Here is a 20,776-nt window from a genome sequence, read left to right as displayed (position 1 = left end):
GAATTCCACCATTCTGTCTTCCAGGTCACATAATCAGTTCTTCTGCCTCAGTTATTCTGCTGTTGGTTCTTTCTAGTGTATTTTTAATTTCCATTATTGTATTGTTCCTCTCTGTTTGTTCTTTAATTCTTCTTGGTCTTTGTTAAACATTTCTTGCATCTTCTCAATCTTTGCCTCCATTCTTTTCTGAGGTCCTGGATCATCTTCACTATCAATATTCTGAATTCTTTTTCTGGAAGGTTGCCTCTCTCCACTTCGTTTAGTTATTTTTCTTGGATTTTATCTTTTCCCTTCATCTGCTACATAGTCCTCTGCCTTTTCATTTTGTCTGTCTTTCTGTGAATGTGGCTTTTGTTCCACAGGCTGCAGGGTTGTAGATCCTCTTGCTTCTGCTTTCTGCCCTAAGGTAGATGAAGCTATCTAAATGGCTTGTGCAAGCTTCCTGATGGGAGGGACTGGTGGTGGGTAGAACTGGGTGTTGCTCTGGTGGACAGAGCTCAGTAAAACTGTGATCCTCTTGTTTGCTGATGGGTGGGGCTGAGTTCCCTCTCTGCTGGTTGTTTTGCCTGAGATGATCCAGCACTGTCGCCTACAGGCTCTTTGGAAGGGCTAATGTTTGACTCCAGGAACACTCATGTCAAGTAGTTCTTCCCAGAACTTCTTCTGCCAGTGTCTGTGTCCCCTTGGTGAGCCACATCCCCCCCCACCTCTGCAGGAGACCCTCCAACACTAGCAGGTAGGGCTGGTTCAGTCTCCTATGGGGTCCACTGCTCCTTCCCCCTGGGTCCTGATGTTCACACTACTTTGTGTGTGCCCTCCAAAAGTGGAGTCTCTGTTTCCCCCAGTCCTGTTGAAGTCCTGCTGTCAAATTCTGCTAGCCTTCAAAATGTGATTTTCTGGCAATTCCTCCTCCCTTTGCCAGACCCCCAGGTTGGGAAGCCTAACCTGTGGCTCAGAACCTTCACTCCAGTGGGTGGACTTCTGTGGTATAATTGTTGTCCAGTTTGTGAGTCACCCACCCAGTGCTTATGGGATTTGATTTTATTGTGATGGTTCCCCTCTTACCATGTCATTGCAGCTTCTCCTTTGTCTTTGGATGTGGGATATCATTTTTGGTGAGTTCCAGTGTCTTCCTGTCGATGATTGTTCAGCAGTTTGTTGTGATTCAGGTGCTCTTGCAAGAGGGAGTGAGTGCACGTCCTTCTATTCCACCATATTTAACAAAATAGCCTTCTGCTCATTTTTATTCTTATTTTTTTAATATTGAGTTGTATAAGCTATTTGCATACTTTGGATATTAACTCTCTATCAGTCCTGTTGTTTGTAAATATTTTCTCTCATTCCACAGGTTGTCTTTTCCTTTTGTCAATGGTTTCTTTTGTTGCAAAAGCTTTTAAGTTTAATTAGGTCCCATTTGTTTATTTTTGCTTTTATTTCTTTTGCCTCGGAGACTGGTAAAAGAAAATATTGCTGTGATATATATCAAACAGTGATTTATGTTCTCTTCTAGGGATTTAATGGTTTCAAGGCTTTACATTTATGTCTTTAAACCATTTTGAATTTATTTTTGTATATGGTATGAGTTTATGTTCTAATCTCATGCTTTGACATGTAGTTCTCTAGTTTTTGCAGCACCATTTTTTGAAGAGACTCTCTTTTCTCCATCGTGTATTCTTTCCTCATATGTCATTGATTAATTGACCATAGGTGTGTGGGTTTACTTCTGGGCTTTATTTTGTTCCATTGATCAATATGTCTGTTTTCGTGCCAACAGCTCAATGTTTTTATTGCTGTAGCTTTGTAATAGAGCCTGATGTCTGGAAGGGTTATAGTTCCAGCTTTGTTCTTTTACTCAGGATAGCTTTGGCAATTCTGAGTCTTTTGTAGTACCATATAAATTTTAGAATTATTTGTTCCAATTTTGTGAAAAATGTCATGGATATTTTGATAGGGATTGATTTAAATCTGTAGATTGCTTTGGGTAGTATTGTCATTTTATCAATATGAATTCTTTCAACCCAAGAGCATGGGATATTTTTCCATATCTTTGAATCATCTTCAATGTCCTTTACCCATGTTTTATATAGTTTTCAGCATATAGGTCTTTTGCATCCGTGCTTAAGTTTATTCCTACATGTTATATATGCATGTAATACATATATATGTATATATATATATATATACATATATATGATTTTATATGGGATTCTTTTACTTTCTCTTTCAGGTATTTTATTATCAGTATATAGAAACACAACAGAATTTTGTATATTAATCTTGTACCCTGCTACCTTGCTGAAGTCATTTATTAGTTCTGATAGTTTCTGTGTGGAGACTTTAGGGTTCTCTACATAGAGCATTGGGTCATCAACAAATATTGCCAGATTTACCTCTTCCCTTCCAATTTGAATATATTTTATTTGTTTTTCTTGTATAATTGCTGTGTCTAGGACTTCCAGTAGTATGGTAAATAGAAACAGTAAGAGTTGGCATCCATGTCTTTTTCCTGAATTTAGCAGGAAATCTTTCAGCTTTTCACCATTGGGTATTATGTTTGCTGTGGGTTTGTTGTAAATGGCCTTTATTATTTTGAGACATGTTCCCTCTATACTCACTTCAATGAGAGTTTTTATTATGAATCGATGTTGAATTTTGTCAAATGCTATTTCTGTGTCTATTGAGATGATCATGATGTTTCTGTCTTTCCTATAGATAATGTGTATCACATTGATTGATTTGCATATGTTGAACCATCCTTGTGACCCTTGAATGAATCTAACTTGATCATGGTACGTGATCCCTTTTACATATAGTTGGATTTGGTGTGCTAAATTTTGTTGAGGATTTTTGCATCTATATTCTTCAAAGATATTGGCCTGCAATTTTCATTTTCTGTAGTGTTTTGTTTCGTTTAGTATCAGTGTGATGGTGGCCTCATAGAATGAATTTTGGAGTGTTCGTTTTCCCTTTTCTTCAATTTTCTGGAATAATTTGAGAATGATAAGTATTAATTCTCCTTCATATGTTTGGGAGAATTCTCCATTGAAATCATGGATTTTTGTTTATAGGGAAGGTTTGTTTTTTAATAGATTATATTTCACGTCTAGTGATCAGTCTATTCAAATTGTCTGTTCTTGACTCAGTCTTAGCAGGCTGTATGTTTACAGAAATTTGTCCATTTCTTTTAAGTTGTCCAATTTGTTGGCCTATGTGTTTTCGTAGTATCCTCTTATGATTTTTTTTTTGTATTTCTGTGGCATTGGTTGTTATTTCTCGTCTTTCATTTCTTGTTTTTTTTTATATGTCACTTTTCTTCATGGTCAACTTGGCTAGAGGTTTGTCAATTTTGTTCATCTTTTCAAAAACATAGCTCTTGGTTTTATTGGTCTTTTCTATCTTTTTTAAAATCTCTATTTTGTTTATTTCCTCTCTTATCTTTATTATTTCCTTCCTTCTACTGACTTTGGGTTTTTTTTGTTCTTCTTTTTCAAATTCTTTTTGTGTTGTATGTTAGGTTGTTCATTTGTGATTTTTCTTGTTTCTTGAAGAAGGTCTATTTTGCTGTGAACTTCTTTCTTAGAACTGCTTTTGCTGCATTCCATAGATTTTGTAAAGTTGTTTTTTCATTTTAATTTGTTTTAAGGTATTTTCTGATTTCTTCTTTGATTTCATCATTGACCCATAGGTTTTTAGTAGCATGTTGTTTAGTCTCCAAGCTTTTGTTCTTTCCTTATTTTTCTTTCAATAATTGACTTCTACTATATTTGTGCTTCACTTGTTCTTATTTTTCTAGTTCTTTGAGGTGTAAAGTTTAGTCGTTTACTTGAGATTTTTCTTGCTTCTTCATGTAGGCATTTTTTCACTATGAACATCCATCTTAAAATTGGTTTTGCTGCATTCCTTGAGTTTTTGTATATTGTATTTCCACTATCATTTGTCTCAATGTATTTATTTTATATCTTTTTCATTTCTTTTTGAAGTATTATTTGTTCAGTAGCATGTTCCTTAATCTCCATATTTTTGTGGATCTTCCAGTTTTCTTAGTGTAATTTATTTCAATGGCATCTTTCACAGAAATAAAACTAACAATCCTAAAAGTTGTATGGAAATACAAACAACTCAAATAGCCAAAGCAATCTTTACAATGAAGATGAATATGGAGACATCACTCTTCCTGATTTCAAACTATATTACAAAGCTATAGCAATCAAAATGGTATGATATTGGCATAAAACAAGACACATAAATCAATAGCACAGAATACAGAGCCCAGAAATAAAGCTAGACATATATGATCAGTTACTTCACAACTATTGGAGGCAAGACTATACAATGGAGAAAGGATAGTCTCTTCAAAAAATGATGTTGGGAAAACTGAACAGCCACTTACAAACGAATTAAACAAGAATACTATCTTATACCTTATGCAAAAATTAACTCAAAATGGATTAAAGACTTGAATGTAAGACCTGAAACCATTAAACTTCTAGAAGAAGACATAAGCAGCACATTCATTGCCATCAGTCTAACAATATTTTTTGTATATGTTTCCTCAGGCAAGGAAAAACAAAGCAAAAATAAACAAATGGGACTACATCAACCTAAAAGCTTTTGAACAACAAAGGAAACTATCAACAAAATGAAAAGAACATCTACTGAATGGGAGAAGATATCTGTAAAAGATATATCAAATAAATGGTTACTATCCAAACTATACAAAGAACTCATACAACTCAACATTCAGAAAGAGAAAGACAAATACCATATGATCTTACTTACATGTGAAATCTAAAGAAACACAAACAAACAAAACATGAACTCATATAGGGAACAAATTGGTGGTTGTTAGAGTTTGGGGGAGATGGTAGGATGGGCAAAATAGGTAAAGGTACAAACTTCTAGTTATAAAACAAGTAATGGGGATGTAATGTACAACACAGTGATTATAATTAATAATATTGCATTGCATATTTGGAAGTTGCTAAGATAGTAATTCTTAAAAGTTCTCATCTTGAGAAAATATTATAACTCTGTATGGTGACAAATATTAACTAGATTTATTGTGGTCATTTTGTAATATGTACAAATATCAAATCATTTTGTTGTACACATGAAAGTCATATAATATTATGTCAATTGTACCTCAGTAAAAAAAAAAAAAGCCTAAAAAGAAACATCATATGATCATATTATTTGATGTAGCAAACATCTGAAAAGCTCAATGCCTATTCCTTATTAAAACTCTATGAAATTATGAAGAAAGGGAAATTACCTCAAATTGACAACAGGCATCTACAAAAATTTACAAGTAACACTAATGATGAAATGCTGAAAGCTTTCCCTCTTAAATTGGGGATCAGGCAAAGATAACCACTTTCATCACTCTTATACAGCATAGTACTGGAAGTTCTGGCCAACACAGTAAGGCAAGAAAATAAAATAAAAGGTTTACAGTTTTAAAAGAAATAAATAATACTGTCCTTATATGACTGGCTACTTAAAAAATATATACAAAAAATAGAAATAATGAGTACAGCAAAGTGAACTAAAAGAAATCAAATCACACTTCTATACACTAACAATAAATATGTGTAAACCAGAATTAAAATAAATTTTAATAAATTTAAATTTCTCAACAGAAAATATAATACATAAGTATACATGTAACAAAATATGTACAGGACCTGTATGTTGAAAATTGCAAAATTTTCCTGATGACAGGAAATCTAAAACCTAAATACATAGAAAAAAATTACTGTATTCATGGATTGAACAAGTCAACATACTAAAGATGTAACTTCTCCCCAAATTGATAGATAAGTTTAATTGAATTCTTAAAATAATTCCAGGAAGGTTTCCTGGTAGACATATACAAGATTACCCTGAAGTGTATATGGTCCTAAAATACCTAAAACAATGTTGACAAAGAAGGATAAAGTATAGGGCGAATCAATCTACTTGATATTAAGGTTTCATATATAGCCAGAGTATTCAAAACAGTGTGGTATTTGTGGATAAAAAGACATGTAGATCAATGGAACAGAATAGAGTACACTAGTGGCAGTGGTATCCATGGTTCAGTCACCAACATGCATCTCTTTTTCCACGCCCAGGAGCTACACACTCTCGAGGTGACTGGCCAGGAGACTGTCACCCAGATCAAAGTTCATGTAGCCTCATTGGAGGGTTTCACTAAGAAGATCAAGTCCTGCTCCTGGAACACACACCCCTAGAGGATAAGGCTACCCTGGGCCAGTGGGGGGTGGAGGCTCTGAGCACTCTGCAGGTAGCCAGCCACATGCTTGGAGGTAAAGTCCATGGTTCCATGGCCTGTGCCGGGAAAATAAGAAGTCAGACTTCCAAGGTGGCCAAACAAGAGAAGAAGAAGGTGGGCTGGGCCAAGAGGCATATGCAGTACAACCGGTGCTTTGTCAACATTGTGCCAACTTTTGGCAAGAAGAAGGGCCATAATGCAAACTCCTAAGAAGTCCTTTGTTATCTTGGCTGTCTTTAATAAAGCCACTTAGCCTAATCATTAAAAAAAAAAAGAATAGAGTACCCAGAAATAGACACATACAATATGCTCAACTGATTTTTGACAAAGGTATGAAATGAATTCCACGGAGGAAAGACAACATTTCAACAAATAGTACTGGAATAATGGGAAATATATAAGTAAAAAAATTGTACCTATACCTCACACCTTATACAAAAATTAACTCAAAATAGATAATGGATTCAAATGTAAATGTAAAACTATAAAACTTTTAGAAAAATCAAAGGAGAAATTTTGGGAGATCTAGGGCTAGGCAGAGTTTTTAGTTTTGACAACAAAAACACAATTCATAAAAGAAAAGAATGATTAATTGAATCTCATCAAAATAAAAATGTTTGCTCTATGTAAGACCATGTGAAAAAGATGTAAAGAAAATATACAGGTGAGACAATGGTGGGGGAAGGCACCTGTGGGGCCGACTGACGGGTTGAAGGAAGGAAGCGTGTGAGCGAAGTCCCAGTGCACGCTGCAGCGGCACATGTACCTTCCACTTCCGGGCATGAGGTGCTGTGAGGAAAGCTGAAGTGAGCAGACTCACACCGGCAGCAGGATGCCGCTACTGCCACCCCAGCCTAGCCTCCCTCGACTTTGGTGCTCCCATGATGGGGGCCTGGGTTCCTCAGCACACCCTGATCCAGCAGCCCCAGAGACTGTCCCCAGTCCTTCGGAAGCCCTGGTGCAAGTCCAGGCCCTTGGCGGGGAGGACGACGGAGCTGCAATCGGCACTGCTACTGTGAAGACAGCTGGCAGATACTTACAGAGGGCCTATTACATGTCAGGGACTGTAACAAATGCTGGACTACATCAGCAAAAAAATAAAAATCCATGTTCTTGATTTCTCACAAGAAAGTATGATCGAAAGTGCAGGGGATGAGGCCTATGAACGCGGCCCCCTATGAGCAGGTGGAACTAGACTGAGCACAGAGGAAAAGAAAATAAGGAAGAGGTTGTAGAGAATTGGTATTATTTCATCATTAAATGTTTAAGTATTCCTCAGTAAAAGTATGCAGGCTTGGACTGAGACCTTCAAAGATGGCAGAGGAGTGAGACGCGGAGATTGCTTTCCTCCCCACAAATACATCAGAAATACATCTACATGTGGAACAACTCCTACAGAACACCTACTGAACGCTGACAGAGGACCTCAGACTTCCCAAAAGGCAAGAAATGCCCCATGTACCTGACCGTGTGGCTGACAGGGCCTTGGTGCTCCCGCTGGGTGTCAGGCCTGTGCCTATGAGGTGGGAGAGCCGAGTTCAGGAAACTAGCCCACCAGAGACCTCCTGGCTCCATGTAATATTAAATAGCAAAAGCTCTCCCAGAGATCTCCATCTCAACGCTAATACCCAGTTCCACTTAATGACCAGAAAGCTACAGTGCAGGACAGCTTATGCCAAGCAACTAGCAAGATAGGAACACAGCGCCATCCATTAGCAGAGAGGCTGCCTAAACTCATAATAAGGTCACAGACACCCCAAAACACACCACTGAATGTGGTCCTGCCCAACAAAAAGACAACATTCAGACTCATTATCCAGAACACAGGAACCAATCCACTCCACCAGGAAGCCTACAAAATCCACTGAACCAACCTTAGCCACTGGGGGCAGACACCAAAAACAATGGGAACTGTGAACCTGCAGCCTGCGAAAAGGAGACCCCAAACACAGTAAGTTAAGCAAAATGAGAAGACAGAGGAGTACACAGCAGATGAAGGAGCAAGGTTAAATCTCATCGGACCAAGCAAATGAAGAGAAAATAGGCAGTCTACTTGAAAAAGAATTCAGAGTAATTATAGTAAAGATATACAAAATCTCGGAAATAGAATGGAGAAAATACAAAAAAACGTTTAACAAGGACCTAAAAGACCTAAAGAGCAAACAAAAATGATGAAAACTACAGTAAATAAAATTAAAATTTCTCTAGAAGGAATCAATAGCAGAATAACTAAGGCAGAAGAACAGATAAGTGACCTGGAAGATAAAATAGTGGAAATAACTACTGCAGACCAGAATAAAGAAAAAAGAAAGAAAAGAATTGAGGACAGTCTCAGAGACCTCTGGGACAACATTGAATGCACCAACATTCAGATTATAGGGGTCTCAGAAGAAGAAGAGAAAAAGAAAGGGACTGAGAAAATATTTGAAGAAATTATAGTTGAAAACTTCCCGAATATGGGAAAGGAGATAGTTAATCAAGTCCAGGAAGCACAGAGAGTACTATACAGAATAAATCCAAAGAGAAACATGCCAAGACACATATTAATCAAACTATCAAAAATTAAATAAAAGAAAAAAATTAAAAGCACCAAAGGAAAAATAACAAATAATATAAAAGGGAATCCCCATAACGTTAACAGCTGACCTTTCAGCAGAAACTCTGCAAGCCACAATGGAGTGGCAGGACATATTTAAAGAGATGAAAGGCAAAAAACCACAACCAAGATTACTCTACCCAGCAAGGATCTCATTCAGATTTGACAGAGAAATTAAAACCTTTACAAATAAGCAAAAGCTAAGAGAATTCAACACCACAAAACCAGCTTTACAATAAATGCTAAAGGAACTTCTCTAGGCAGGAAACACTAGAGAAGGAAAACACCTATAATAACAAACTAAAATCAGTTAAGAAAATGGTAATAGTAACATACATATAGATAATTACCTTAAATGTAAATGGATTAAATGCTCCAACCAAAAGACATAGGCTGGCTGAGGGGATACAAAAACAAGACCCATATATATGCTGTCCAGAAGAGACAAACTTCAGACCTAGGGTCACATACAGACTGAAAGTGAGGTGATGGAAAAAGATATTCCATGAAAATGGAAATCAAAAGAAATCTGGAGTACCAATTCTCATATCAGAAAAAATAGACTTTAAAATAAAGACTATTCCAAGAGAAAAAGAAGGACACTACATAATGATCAGGGAATCAATCCAAGAAGAAGATATAACAATTGTAAATATTTATGCACCCAACATAGGAGCACCTCAATATATAAGGCAAATGCTAACAGCCGTAAAAGGAGAAATTGACAGTAACACAATCATAGTAGGGGACTTTAACACCCCACTTTCACCAATGGACAGATCATCCAAAAAGAAAATGAGTAAGGAAACACAAGCTTTAAATGACACATTAAACAAGATGGACTTAATTATTATTTATAGGATATTCCATCCAAAAACAACACAATACACTTTCTTCTCAAGTGCTCATGGAGCATTCTCCAGGATAGATCATATTTTCAGTCACAAATCAAGCCTTGGTAAATTTAGGAAAATTGAAATCATATCAAGTACCTTTTCCAACCTCAATGCTATGACTAGATATCAATTACAGGAAAAAATCTGTAAAAAATACAAATACATTGAGGTAAACAATACACTACTTAATAACCAAGAGATCACTGAAGAAATCAAAGAGGAAATCAAAAAATACCTAGAAATAAATGACAATGAAAACATGATGACCCAAAATCTATGGGATGCAGCAAAAGCAGTTGTAAGAGGGAAGTGTATAGCAATACAATCCTACCTCAAGAAAAAAGAAACATCTCAAATAAACAACCTAATCTTACACCTAAAGCAATTAGAGAAAGAGGAACAAAATATTCAAAAAGTTAACAGAAGGAAAAAATCATAAAGATCAGATCAGAAATAAATGAAAAAGAAATGAAGGAAACAATAGCAAAAATGAATAAAACTAAAAGCTGGTTCATGAGAAGATAAACAAAATTAATAAACCATTAGCCAGACTCATCAAAAAAAAAAGGGAGAAGACTTAAATCAATAGAATTAGAAATGAAAAAGTAGAAGTAACCACTGACACTACAGAAATACAAAGGATCATGAGAGATTACTACATGCAACTATATGCCAAGAAAATGGACAACCTGGAAGAAAAAACACATTCTTAGAAAAGCAAAGCCTTCTGAGACGGAACCAGGAAGAAATAGAAAATATACACAGACCAATCACAAGCACTGAAATTAAAACTGTAATTAAATATCTTCCAACAAACAAAAGTCCAGGACCAGATGGCTTTACAGGTGAATTCTATCAAACACTTAGAGAAGAGCTAACACCTATCTTTCTCAAACTTTTCCAAAATATAGCACAGGGAGGAACACTCCCAAAGTCATTCGGCGAGGCCACCATCACCCTGATACCAAAACCAGACAAAGATGTCTCAAAGAAAGAAAACTACAGGCCAATAACACTGATGAACATAGATGCAAAAATCCTCAACAAAATGCTAGCAAACAGAATCCAATAGCACATTAAAAGGATCATACACCATGATCAATTGGGGTTTATCTCAGGAATGCAGGGATTCTTCAATATATGTAAATCAATCAATGGGATACACCATATTAACAAATTGAAGGAGAAAAACCATATGATCATCTCAATAGATGCAGAAAAATCTTTTGACAAAATTCAACACCAATTTATAATAAAAACCCTCCAGAAAGTAGGCATAGGGGGAACATACCTCAACCTAATAAAGGCCATATATGACAAACCCACAGCCAACATCATTCTCAATGGTGAAAAATTGAAACCATTTCCACTAAGATCAGGATCAGCACAGTTTGTCCACTTTCACCAGTATTATTCAACATAGTTTTGGAAGTATTAGTCACAGGATTCAGAGAAGAAAAAGAAATAAAGGAATCCAAAATGGAAAAGAAGAAGTAAAGCTGTCACTGTTTGCAGATGACATGATACTATGCATAAAGAATCCTAAAGACGCTACCAGAAAATTGCTAAAGCTAATAAATGAATTTGGTAAAGTAGCAGGATATAAAATCAATGCACAGAAGTCTCTCACATTCCTATACACTAATGATGAGAAGTCTGAAAGAGAAATTAAGGAAACACTCCCATTTACCACTGCAACAAAAAGAATAAAATACCTAGCAATAAACCTACCTAAGGAGACAAAAGACCTCTATGCAGAAAGCTGTAAGACACTGATGAAAGAAATTAAATATGATACAAACAGATGGAGAGATACACCATGTTCTTGGATTGGAAGAATCAACATTTTGAAAACGAGTATGCTACCCAAAGCAGTCTACAGATTCAATGCAATCCCTATCAAACTACCACTGGCATTTTTCACAGAACGAGAACAGAAACTTTCACAATTCGTATGGAAACAAAAAAGACCTCGAATAGTCAAAGAAATCTTGAGAAAGCAAAATGGAGCTGGAGGAATCAGGCTCCCTGACTTCAGACTATACTACAAAGCTACAGTAATCAAGACAGTATGGTACTGGCACAAAAACAGAAATATAGATCAATGGAACAGGATAGAAAGCCAGCAGATAAGCCCACGCACATATGGTCACCTTATTTTTGATAAAGGAGGCAAGAATATACAGTGGAGAAAAGACAACCTCTTCAATAAATGGTGCTGGGAGAACTGGACAGGTACATGTAGAAGAATGAAATTAGAGCACTCCCTAACATCATACACAAAAATAAACTCAGAAAGGATTAAAGACCTAAATGTAAAGCCTGACACTATAAAACTCTTAGAGGAAAACATAGGCAGAACACTCTGTGACTTAAATCACAGCAAGATCCTTTTTGAATCACCTATTAGAGAGATGGAAATAAAAACAAAAATAAACAAATGGGACCTAATGAAACTTAAAAACTTTTGCACAACAAAGGAAACCATAAACAAGACCAAAAGACAACCTTCAGAATGGGAGAAAATATTTGCAAATGAAACAACTGACAAAGAAGTAATCTCCAAAATTTACAAGCAATTAATGCAGCTCAATATCAAAACCACAAACAACCCAATCCAAAAATGGCAGAAGACCTAAATAGACATTTCTCCAAAGAAGATAGATATACAGATAGCAAGCAAACACATGAAAGAATGCTTAACATCACTAATCATTAGAGAAATGCAAACCACAACTACAATATGGTATCACCTCACACCAGTCAGAATGGCCATGATTAAAAAATCTACCAACATTAAATCCTGGAGAGGGTGTGGAGAAAAGGGAACCCTCTTGCACTGTTGGTGGGAATTTAAATTGATACAGCCACTATGGAGAACAGTATGGAGGTTCCTTAAAAAACTAAAAATAGAACTACCATACGACCCACCAATGCCACTACTGGTCACATTCCCTGAGAAAACCATAATTCAAAAAGAGTCATGTACCACAATGTTCATTGAAGCTATACTTTCAATAGCTAGGACATGGAAGCAACCTTAGTGTCCATTGACAGATGAACGGATAAAGAAGATGTGGCACATATATACAATTGAATATTACTCAGCCATTAAACGAAATGAAATTGAGTTATTTGTAGTGAGGTGAATGGACCTCGAGTTTGTCATATAGAATGAAGTAAGTTAGAAAGAGAAAAACAAATAACGTATGCTAACACATATATTTGGAATCTAAAAAAAAAAAAAAAGGTTAGGAAGAACCTAGAGGCAGGATAGGAACAAAGATGCAGATGTAGATAATGGACTTCAGGACACAGGGAGGGGGAAACGGTAAGCTGGAACTAAGTGAGAGAGTGGCATGTACTAATATATACTACCAAATGTAAAATAGATAGCTTGTGGGAAGCAGCTGCATAGCACAGGGAGATCAGCTTGGTGCTTTGTGACCACTTAGAAGGATGGGAGGGAGGGAGGGAGATGCAAGAGGGAGGAGATATGGGGATATATGTATATGTATAGCTGATTCACTTTGTTATAAAGCAGAAACTAACATACTATTGTAAAGCAATTATACTCCAATAAAGATGTTTTAAAAAAAAAGAAAATATGCAGACTAGGAGAAAATATTTGCAAACTGCAAAATCAAAAAATGATTAGTATCTATGAAGAACTCAACAGTAGCTTGTAACAACTTCCCAAGTGATGCTGATGGATCTGGTGTGAGGAACACATTTTGGGCACCATTGAACAAGGCTAGAGTGGTGTCACCAAGGTGGTGATATTGGTTATTCCTGACTCCACCCCTTCTCTACAAGAACAACTAACACCTATTAATGGACTTCTGAGAAAAACCTACAAAAAGGGTGTGAGGCTGAAGCACCCCATGCACCACAGAGACAGTGATGAATCACATTAGAATGGTAACATAACCAGAGCTCCCCAAAATCTTGGTAGCCCACACTGCAACCTCAATTGCAGTGACACTTGAGCAGAGGACCTGAGCAGTTGTTCTGCATCTGCAGAACTGAGTGGTTTCATCTGTCCAGAGAGGTTGGTATGCATGTGTGTCTCATATGATTACCAAACAAAGAGGCTTGTCATCCCTACAGCCTGTGTTGCAGCCCCAACTGGGCAGGGAATGTAATGTATAGTCCTGCCCAAAGCTTAATACAACCTTTAGACTCACTTGACCAGGAATCCTAGTCAGAGCTCCTGGGAATCTGTGCAAGCCATCTTGCACAGTCTTACTGACTTTGTTCCCTCATGAGCAGTGCAGGCCTCAGGTCATGTTCTGCTACCCTGCCACAATAGAGAAGTTAATTCATAACCTGCCTACTGCTGAGTGTAGCACCTATCTCTGAGTTTTAGGATGCAGTCCTGCCCACCAGAAAGACAAGATCCAGCCTCATCCACCAGAACACAGGCACCAGTCGAAGGAAAATGCAGCAGATGGACTGTGGAAGGCAGGACAAAGTAAGAACTGCGTGCATGGTCTGTGCCACAGCCCTGCACACCTCAGCCTGAGTCATGTGTCTCTAGTTGCAGAGGGTGCCTGGGTGCAGGAAAGTGGGGTTTGCAGCATGGACCCAGGGAAGGGACAGATGTTGGCTGTGAAAAGACAGCCTGAAGGGACAGGAGCAATGAAATCCACAACCAGGAAAGTTTGTGGGAAAAGCCTGGAACACCACAGATTCAAGGTGCCATTGTTGAGTGGCATGCAAGGGGTGGCACCACCACTGTATCTCCTTCTCCACCCACCAGCTTCTGCCTCTGTGGGCAATGGGAAGGGCACCAAACTGAGCAGACTCACCCACCCCTCAATCCAAGGCCTCCTCTGCCCACGTAGGCTCTAGGGTCCTGATCACTGCCCATCCCAAAACCTCCTTGGAAATCAACCCTGAGCACCCCTGCCTGTGATGGGAATCCACCAGTGCTGGTGGGGGCTGAGTGCTAAAGCATGGGGTTAAGAGAGTGAATCTGAGCAGAGGACTGCAGTTGGCTGCATGGATATATACAACAGAGGGGACAGGAGTGAAGAGCTCTGTGGCCAGGAATGCCCCTAGAGAAAGAATGGTCTGCCTAGGAAACAGGGCAACATTGTTGAGTGGTGCTCAAGGAGCAGGGCTGCCACTACATCCATACATAAGCCCCTGCCTCTGTGAGAACTGGGAGAGACTTCCACCAGAGAGAGTGAACCCTAATCTGTTGCAACTGCCTGCCAGTATCTGCCTGGCAGGCACTTCATGCACACCCAAGTTGTGGCCTCTGTACCCATCCTTAGCCTGAGTAAGTGTGCCCCAATCAGCCCCTGCTTTCACTCCTTCACACCTCAGTGGGGAACAGACACGTAAGGGTGGTACACATGCATTAGTGGGACCAAAACCAAAGCTGAGACCTAGGGGTGGTGTGACTAAGGAAGAGGAACAGAAATCTCTCTGTGCAGCTGCACAAGCCATGCATTAAATCCCCATGATCAGCTTGGTAATCCTGCATCTGTGGAATATATGAATAGACAAGTGTTCCCACAACTGAGATGGGTCTAGCTTTAGCAGCAGTGGAATTTGGGGGCAAGTACATACAGGAGTTGGGCCAGGTCATAGTCTGAGCTGGCCCCGCAGTGCCCAAAGCATTTCCAAAGACCTACCTAGAGGTATTGGAGGGCCTTCTGGAGAGGAAGGGGTTGGTGGTGGCTCACTGTGGGAGCAAAGACACTGATAGAGGAGACCCCAGGAAAATATTCTTATTACCATTATTTTATATTTGTTTGTTTCATTTTGTTCAGTTGTTGGTGTTTCTGTTTTTATTAATTTGTATTTTTATTTTTTATGGTTTTATTTTTTTAATGTTTTAATTTTTTCTATTTTTACTTTACTTTTTTGTTATTTTCTATTTTTCTTGTTTTTGTTCTTTTTATCATTTTTATGTGTTTGTTTTATGTTTTCTCTGCTTTTTTTTAGATTGCTTTCTCTTTTTGTTTGTCTTTCATTTTATGCTTCTGTTAGTTTACTCCTTGATTGTTTTCATTTTTCAGGTCTTTTGTTTGTTCTCTGATTTTTGTTAGTCATTTTTTTTTGTTTTTTCTCTTTTTTTATTTTTCTGTTTTATTTTCTTTCTGCTTCTTTTTTCTGTTTGGTTTTGCTTTTGTCATTTGTCTTGGGTTTGTTTGTTTTCTTTCTTCTTTGTGTGTGTTGTTTTTTTTGTTTGTTTTAGTTTTGGCTATTTGTCTTGGGTTTTATTTGTCTGTATTCTTTTCCTTTTTTTCTTATTTCTCCTTCTTTTTACTCTGGCTGTGCTGAAGTTTGCAGGCTCTTTGTTCCCCATCCAAGGGTCAGTCCTAGGCCTCCAGAGTGGGAGCACTGAGTCTAGGATGCTGGACCACCAGAGAATTCCCAGGCCAAGGGAATATTAATCAGCATGCACTCACACAGAGGTCTTCATCTTGACACCAAGACCCAGTTCCACCCAAATGCCTGAAGGCTTCAATGGTGGATATCTCATGCCTGCCGAACAACCAGCAAGACAGGAAAACAGCCCCACCCATCAACAGACAAGCTGCCTAAACTCATAATAAGCTCACAGACACCACAAAACACTCCATATGATGCAGCCCTGCCCATCAGAGGGAAAAGACTCAGCTCCACCGACCAGAGCACAGGCACCAGTCCCTCTCAACAAGAAGCCTACACAAACCCCTAGACCAACCTCACCCACCAGGGGACAGACAACAGAAGAAAGAGGAATTATGACTCTGACGCACAAGTAATGGAGCACATAAACACAGTAAGTTAGACAAAATGAGATAACAGAGAAATATGTTGCATACATAGAATCAAGTTAAAAACACACAAGACCAAATAAATGAGGAGGAAATAGGCAATCTACTTGAAAAGGAATTCAGAGTAATGATAGTAAAGACGTTCGAAAATCTTGAAAATAGAATGGAGGCACGAATAGAGAAGATACAAGAAATGTTTAACAAGGCACTAGAAGAATTAAAGAACAAACAATGACTGATGAACAATACAATAACTGAAATGAAAAAATACACTAGAAGGAATCAATACCAGAATAACTGAGGCAGAAGAACGGATAAGTGAGATGGAAGATAGAATGGTGGAAATAACTGCCATGAAGCAGAATAAAGAAAAAAGAATGAAAAGAACTGAGGACAATCTCAGAGACCTCTGGGACAACATTATACGCACCAACATTCGAATTATAGGGGTCCGAGAAGAAGAGAAGGAGAAAGAATCTGAGAAAATATTTGAAGACATTACAGTCAAATACCTCCCTAACATGAGAAAGGAAATAGTCAAGCAAGTTGAGGAAGTGCAGAGAGTCCCATACAGGTTAAACCAAAGGAGAAACATGGTAAAACACATATTAATCAAACTAACAAAAATTAAATACAAAGAAAAAATATTAAAATTACAAAGGGAAAAGCAACAAATAACATACAAGGGAATGCCCATAAGGTTAGCAGCTGATTTATCAACAGAAACTGCAGGCCAGAAGGGAATGGCAGGACATATTTAAAGTGATGAAAGGGAAATACCTACAACCAAAATTACTCTACCCAACAAGGATCTCATTCAGATGTGATGAAGAAATCTAAAGCTTTACAGACAAGCAAAAGCTCAGAGAATTCAGCACCACCAAACCAGCTTTACAACAAACGCTAAAGGATATTCTTTAGGTGGGAAACACAAAAGAAGAAAAAAGACGCACAAAAACAAACCCAAAACAACTAAGAAAATGTATGAGGTATCACCTCACACTGGTCAGAATGGCCATTATCAAAATATCTACAAAGAATAAATGCTGGAAAGGGTGTGGAGAAAAGCGAACCCTTTTACCCCATTGGTGGGAATGTAAATGGATACAACCACTGTGGAGAACAGTATGGAGGTTCTTTAAAAAACTAAATATAGAACTGCCATATAACCCAGAAATCCCATTACTGGACATATATGCCGTGAAAACCATAATTCAAAAAGACACATACACCCCAATGTTTATTGCAGCACTATTTACAATAGTCAGTACATGGAAGCAACTTAAATGCCCATCAACAGAGGCATCAATTAAGAAGATGTGGTACAGGGGGGATTTGAGAAGATGGCAGAAGAGTAACACGTGGAGATCACCTTCCTACCCACAGATACATCAGAAATACATCTACACGTGGAACTGCTCTTATAGAACACCCACTGAACACTGGCAGAAGAACTCAGACCTCCCAAAAGGCAAGAAACTCTCCACGTACCTGGGTAGGGCAAAAGAAAAAAGAAAAAACAGAGACAAAAGAATAGGGAGGGAACCTGCACCAGTGGGAGGGAGCTGTGAAGGAGGAAAGATTTCCACACACTAGGAAGTCCCTTCGTGGGCAGAGACTGCGGGTGGCGGAGGGGGGAAGCTTCAGAGCCACGGAGGAGAGTGCAGCCACAGGGGTGCGGAGGGCAAAGTGAAGAGATTCCCACACAGGGGATCGGTGCCGACCAGCACTCAACAGCCTGAGAGGCTTGTCTGCTCACCAGTCGGGGTGGGCGGGGGCTTCGGAGGTCGGATCCCAGGGAGAGGACTCGGGTTGTCGGCGTGAACACAGCCTGAAGGGGGCTAGTGTGCCACAGATAGCTGGGAGGGAGTCCGGGAAAAGTCTGGAGCTGCTGAAGAGGCAAGAGACTTTTTCTTGCCTCTTTGCTTCCTGGTGTGCGAAGAGAGGGTATTAAGAGCGCTGCTTAAAGGAGCTGCAGAAAAGGGTGTGAGCTGCGGTTATCAGCATGGACCCCAGAGACAGGCATGGGACGCTAAGGTTGTTGCTGCTGCCACCAAAAAGCCTGTGTGCGAGCACAAGTCACTATCCACACCTCCCCACCTGGGAGCCTGTGCAGCCCACCACTGCCAGGGTCCTGTGATCCAGGGACAACTTCCCCAAGAAGAACGTACGGCGCGCATCAGGCTGGTGCAATGTCATGCCGGCTCTGCCACCGTGAGCTTGCCCTGAAACCGGAACCCTCCCTCCCCCTGGCCTGAGATAGCTAGAGCCCCCGAATCAGCTGCTCCTTTAAGCCCGTCCTGTCTGAGCAAAGAAGAGATGCCCTCAGGCAACCTGCACACAGAGACGGGTCCAAATCCAAAGCTGAACCACAGGAGATGTGCGAACAAGGAAGAGAAAGTAAAATTTCTCCCAGCAGCCTCCAGAGCAGTGGATTAAGGCTCCACAATCAACTTGATGTACCCTGCATCTGTGGAATACCTGAATAGACAACGAATCATCCTAAATTGAAGGGGTGGACTTTGGGAACAAGATATATTATTTTTTCCCCTTTTCCCCTTTTTGTGAGTGTGTATGTGTATGCTTCTGTGTGACATTTTGTCTGTATACCTGTGCTTTCACCATTTGTCCTAGGATTCTTTCCATCCGTTTTTTTTTTCTTTATTTTTCTTTATAAAATTTTTTTCTTAATAATTATTTTTTATTTTAATAAATTTATTTTATTTTATGTTATTTTATTTTATTTTATCCTCTTTCTTGATATTTTTTGCCCTTTTATTCTGAGCTGTGTGGATGAAAGGATCTTGGTGCTCCTACCAGGAGTTAGTGCTGTGCCTCTGAGGTGGGAGAGCCAACTTCAGGACACTGGTCCACAAGAGACCTCCCAGCTCCACGTAATACCAAACGGTGAAAATCTCCCAGAGATCTCCATCTCAAAACCAAGACCAAGCTTCACTCAACGACCAGCAAGCTACAATGCTGTACACCCCATTCCAAACAACTAGCAAGACAGGAACACAGCCACATCCATTAGCAGAGAGACAGCCTACAATCATAATAAGGCCACAGACACCCCAAAACACACCACCAGACGTGGACCTGCCCACCAGAAAGACAAGATCCAGCCTCATCCACCACAACACAGACACTAGTACCCTCCACCAGGAAGCCTACACAACCCACTGAACCAACCTTAGCCCCTGGGGACAGACACCAAAAACATCGGGAACTATGAACCTGCAGCTTGCGAAAAGGAGACCCCAAGCACAGTAAGATAAGCAAAATGAGAAGACAGAAAACACACAGCAGATGAAGGAGCAAGGTAAAAACCCACCAGACCTAACAAATGAAGAGGAAATAGGCAGTCTACCTGAAAAAGAATTCAGAATAATGATAGTAAAGATGATCCAAAATCTTGGAAATAGAATAGACAAAATATAAGAAACATTTAACAAGGACCTAGAAGAACTAAAGAGGAAACAAACAATGATGAGCAACACAATAAATGAAATTAAAAATACTCTAGAAGGGATCAATAGCCGAATAACTGAGGCAGCGGAACAGATAAGTGACCTGGAAGATAAAATATTGGAAATAACTACTGCAGAGCAGAATAAAGAAAAAAGAATGAAAAGAACTGAGGACAGTCTCAGAGACCTCTGGGACAACATTAAACGCACCAACATTTGAATTATAGGGGTCCCAGAAGAAGAAGAGAAAAAGAAAGGGACTGAGAAAATATTTGAAGAGATTATAGTTGAAAACTTCCCTAATATGGGAAAGGAAATAGTTAATAAAGTTGAGGAAGAACAGAGAGTCCCATACAGGATAAATCCAAGGAGAAACACGCCAAGACACATATTAATCAAACTATCAAAAATTAAATACAAAGAAAACATATTAAAAGCAGCAAGGGAAAAACAACAAAAAACACACAGGGGAATCCCCAAAAGGTTAACAGCTGATCTTTCAGCAGAAACTCTGCAAGCCAGAAGGGAGTGGCAGGACATATTTAAAGTGATGAAAGGCAAAAACCCACAACCAAGATTACTATATCCAGCAAGGATCTCATTCAGATTTGATGGAGAAAGTAAACCCTTTACAGAAAAGCCAATGCTGAGAGAGTTCAGCACCAACAAACCAGCTTTACAACAAATGCTAAGGGAACTTCCCTAGGCACTAAACACAAGACAAGGAAAAGAGCTACAGTAACAAACCCAAAACAATTAAGAAA

The 20,776-nt window shown here is 38.9% G+C and overlaps 1 pseudogene across 1 annotated transcript; it reads left to right on the top strand.

The window, feature by feature from the left end:
* Positions 1-6: 6 nt before the first annotated feature.
* On the top strand, positions 7-16,578 carry LOC309651880 (ubiquitin-like protein FUBI pseudogene; annotated as a pseudogene). Its single transcript has one exon. The product of its transcript is annotated as a ubiquitin-like protein FUBI pseudogene (transcript).
* Positions 16,579-20,776: the final 4,198 nt, after the last annotated feature.

This window comes from Balaenoptera physalus (genome assembly GCF_965194825.1).
Source record: "Balaenoptera physalus genome assembly, chromosome: X".
Taxonomy (NCBI): Eukaryota; Metazoa; Chordata; class Mammalia; order Artiodactyla; family Balaenopteridae; genus Balaenoptera; species Balaenoptera physalus.
Note: the sequence above shows the minus strand (reverse complement) of the source record. Positions and strands in the feature narration are given on the sequence as shown.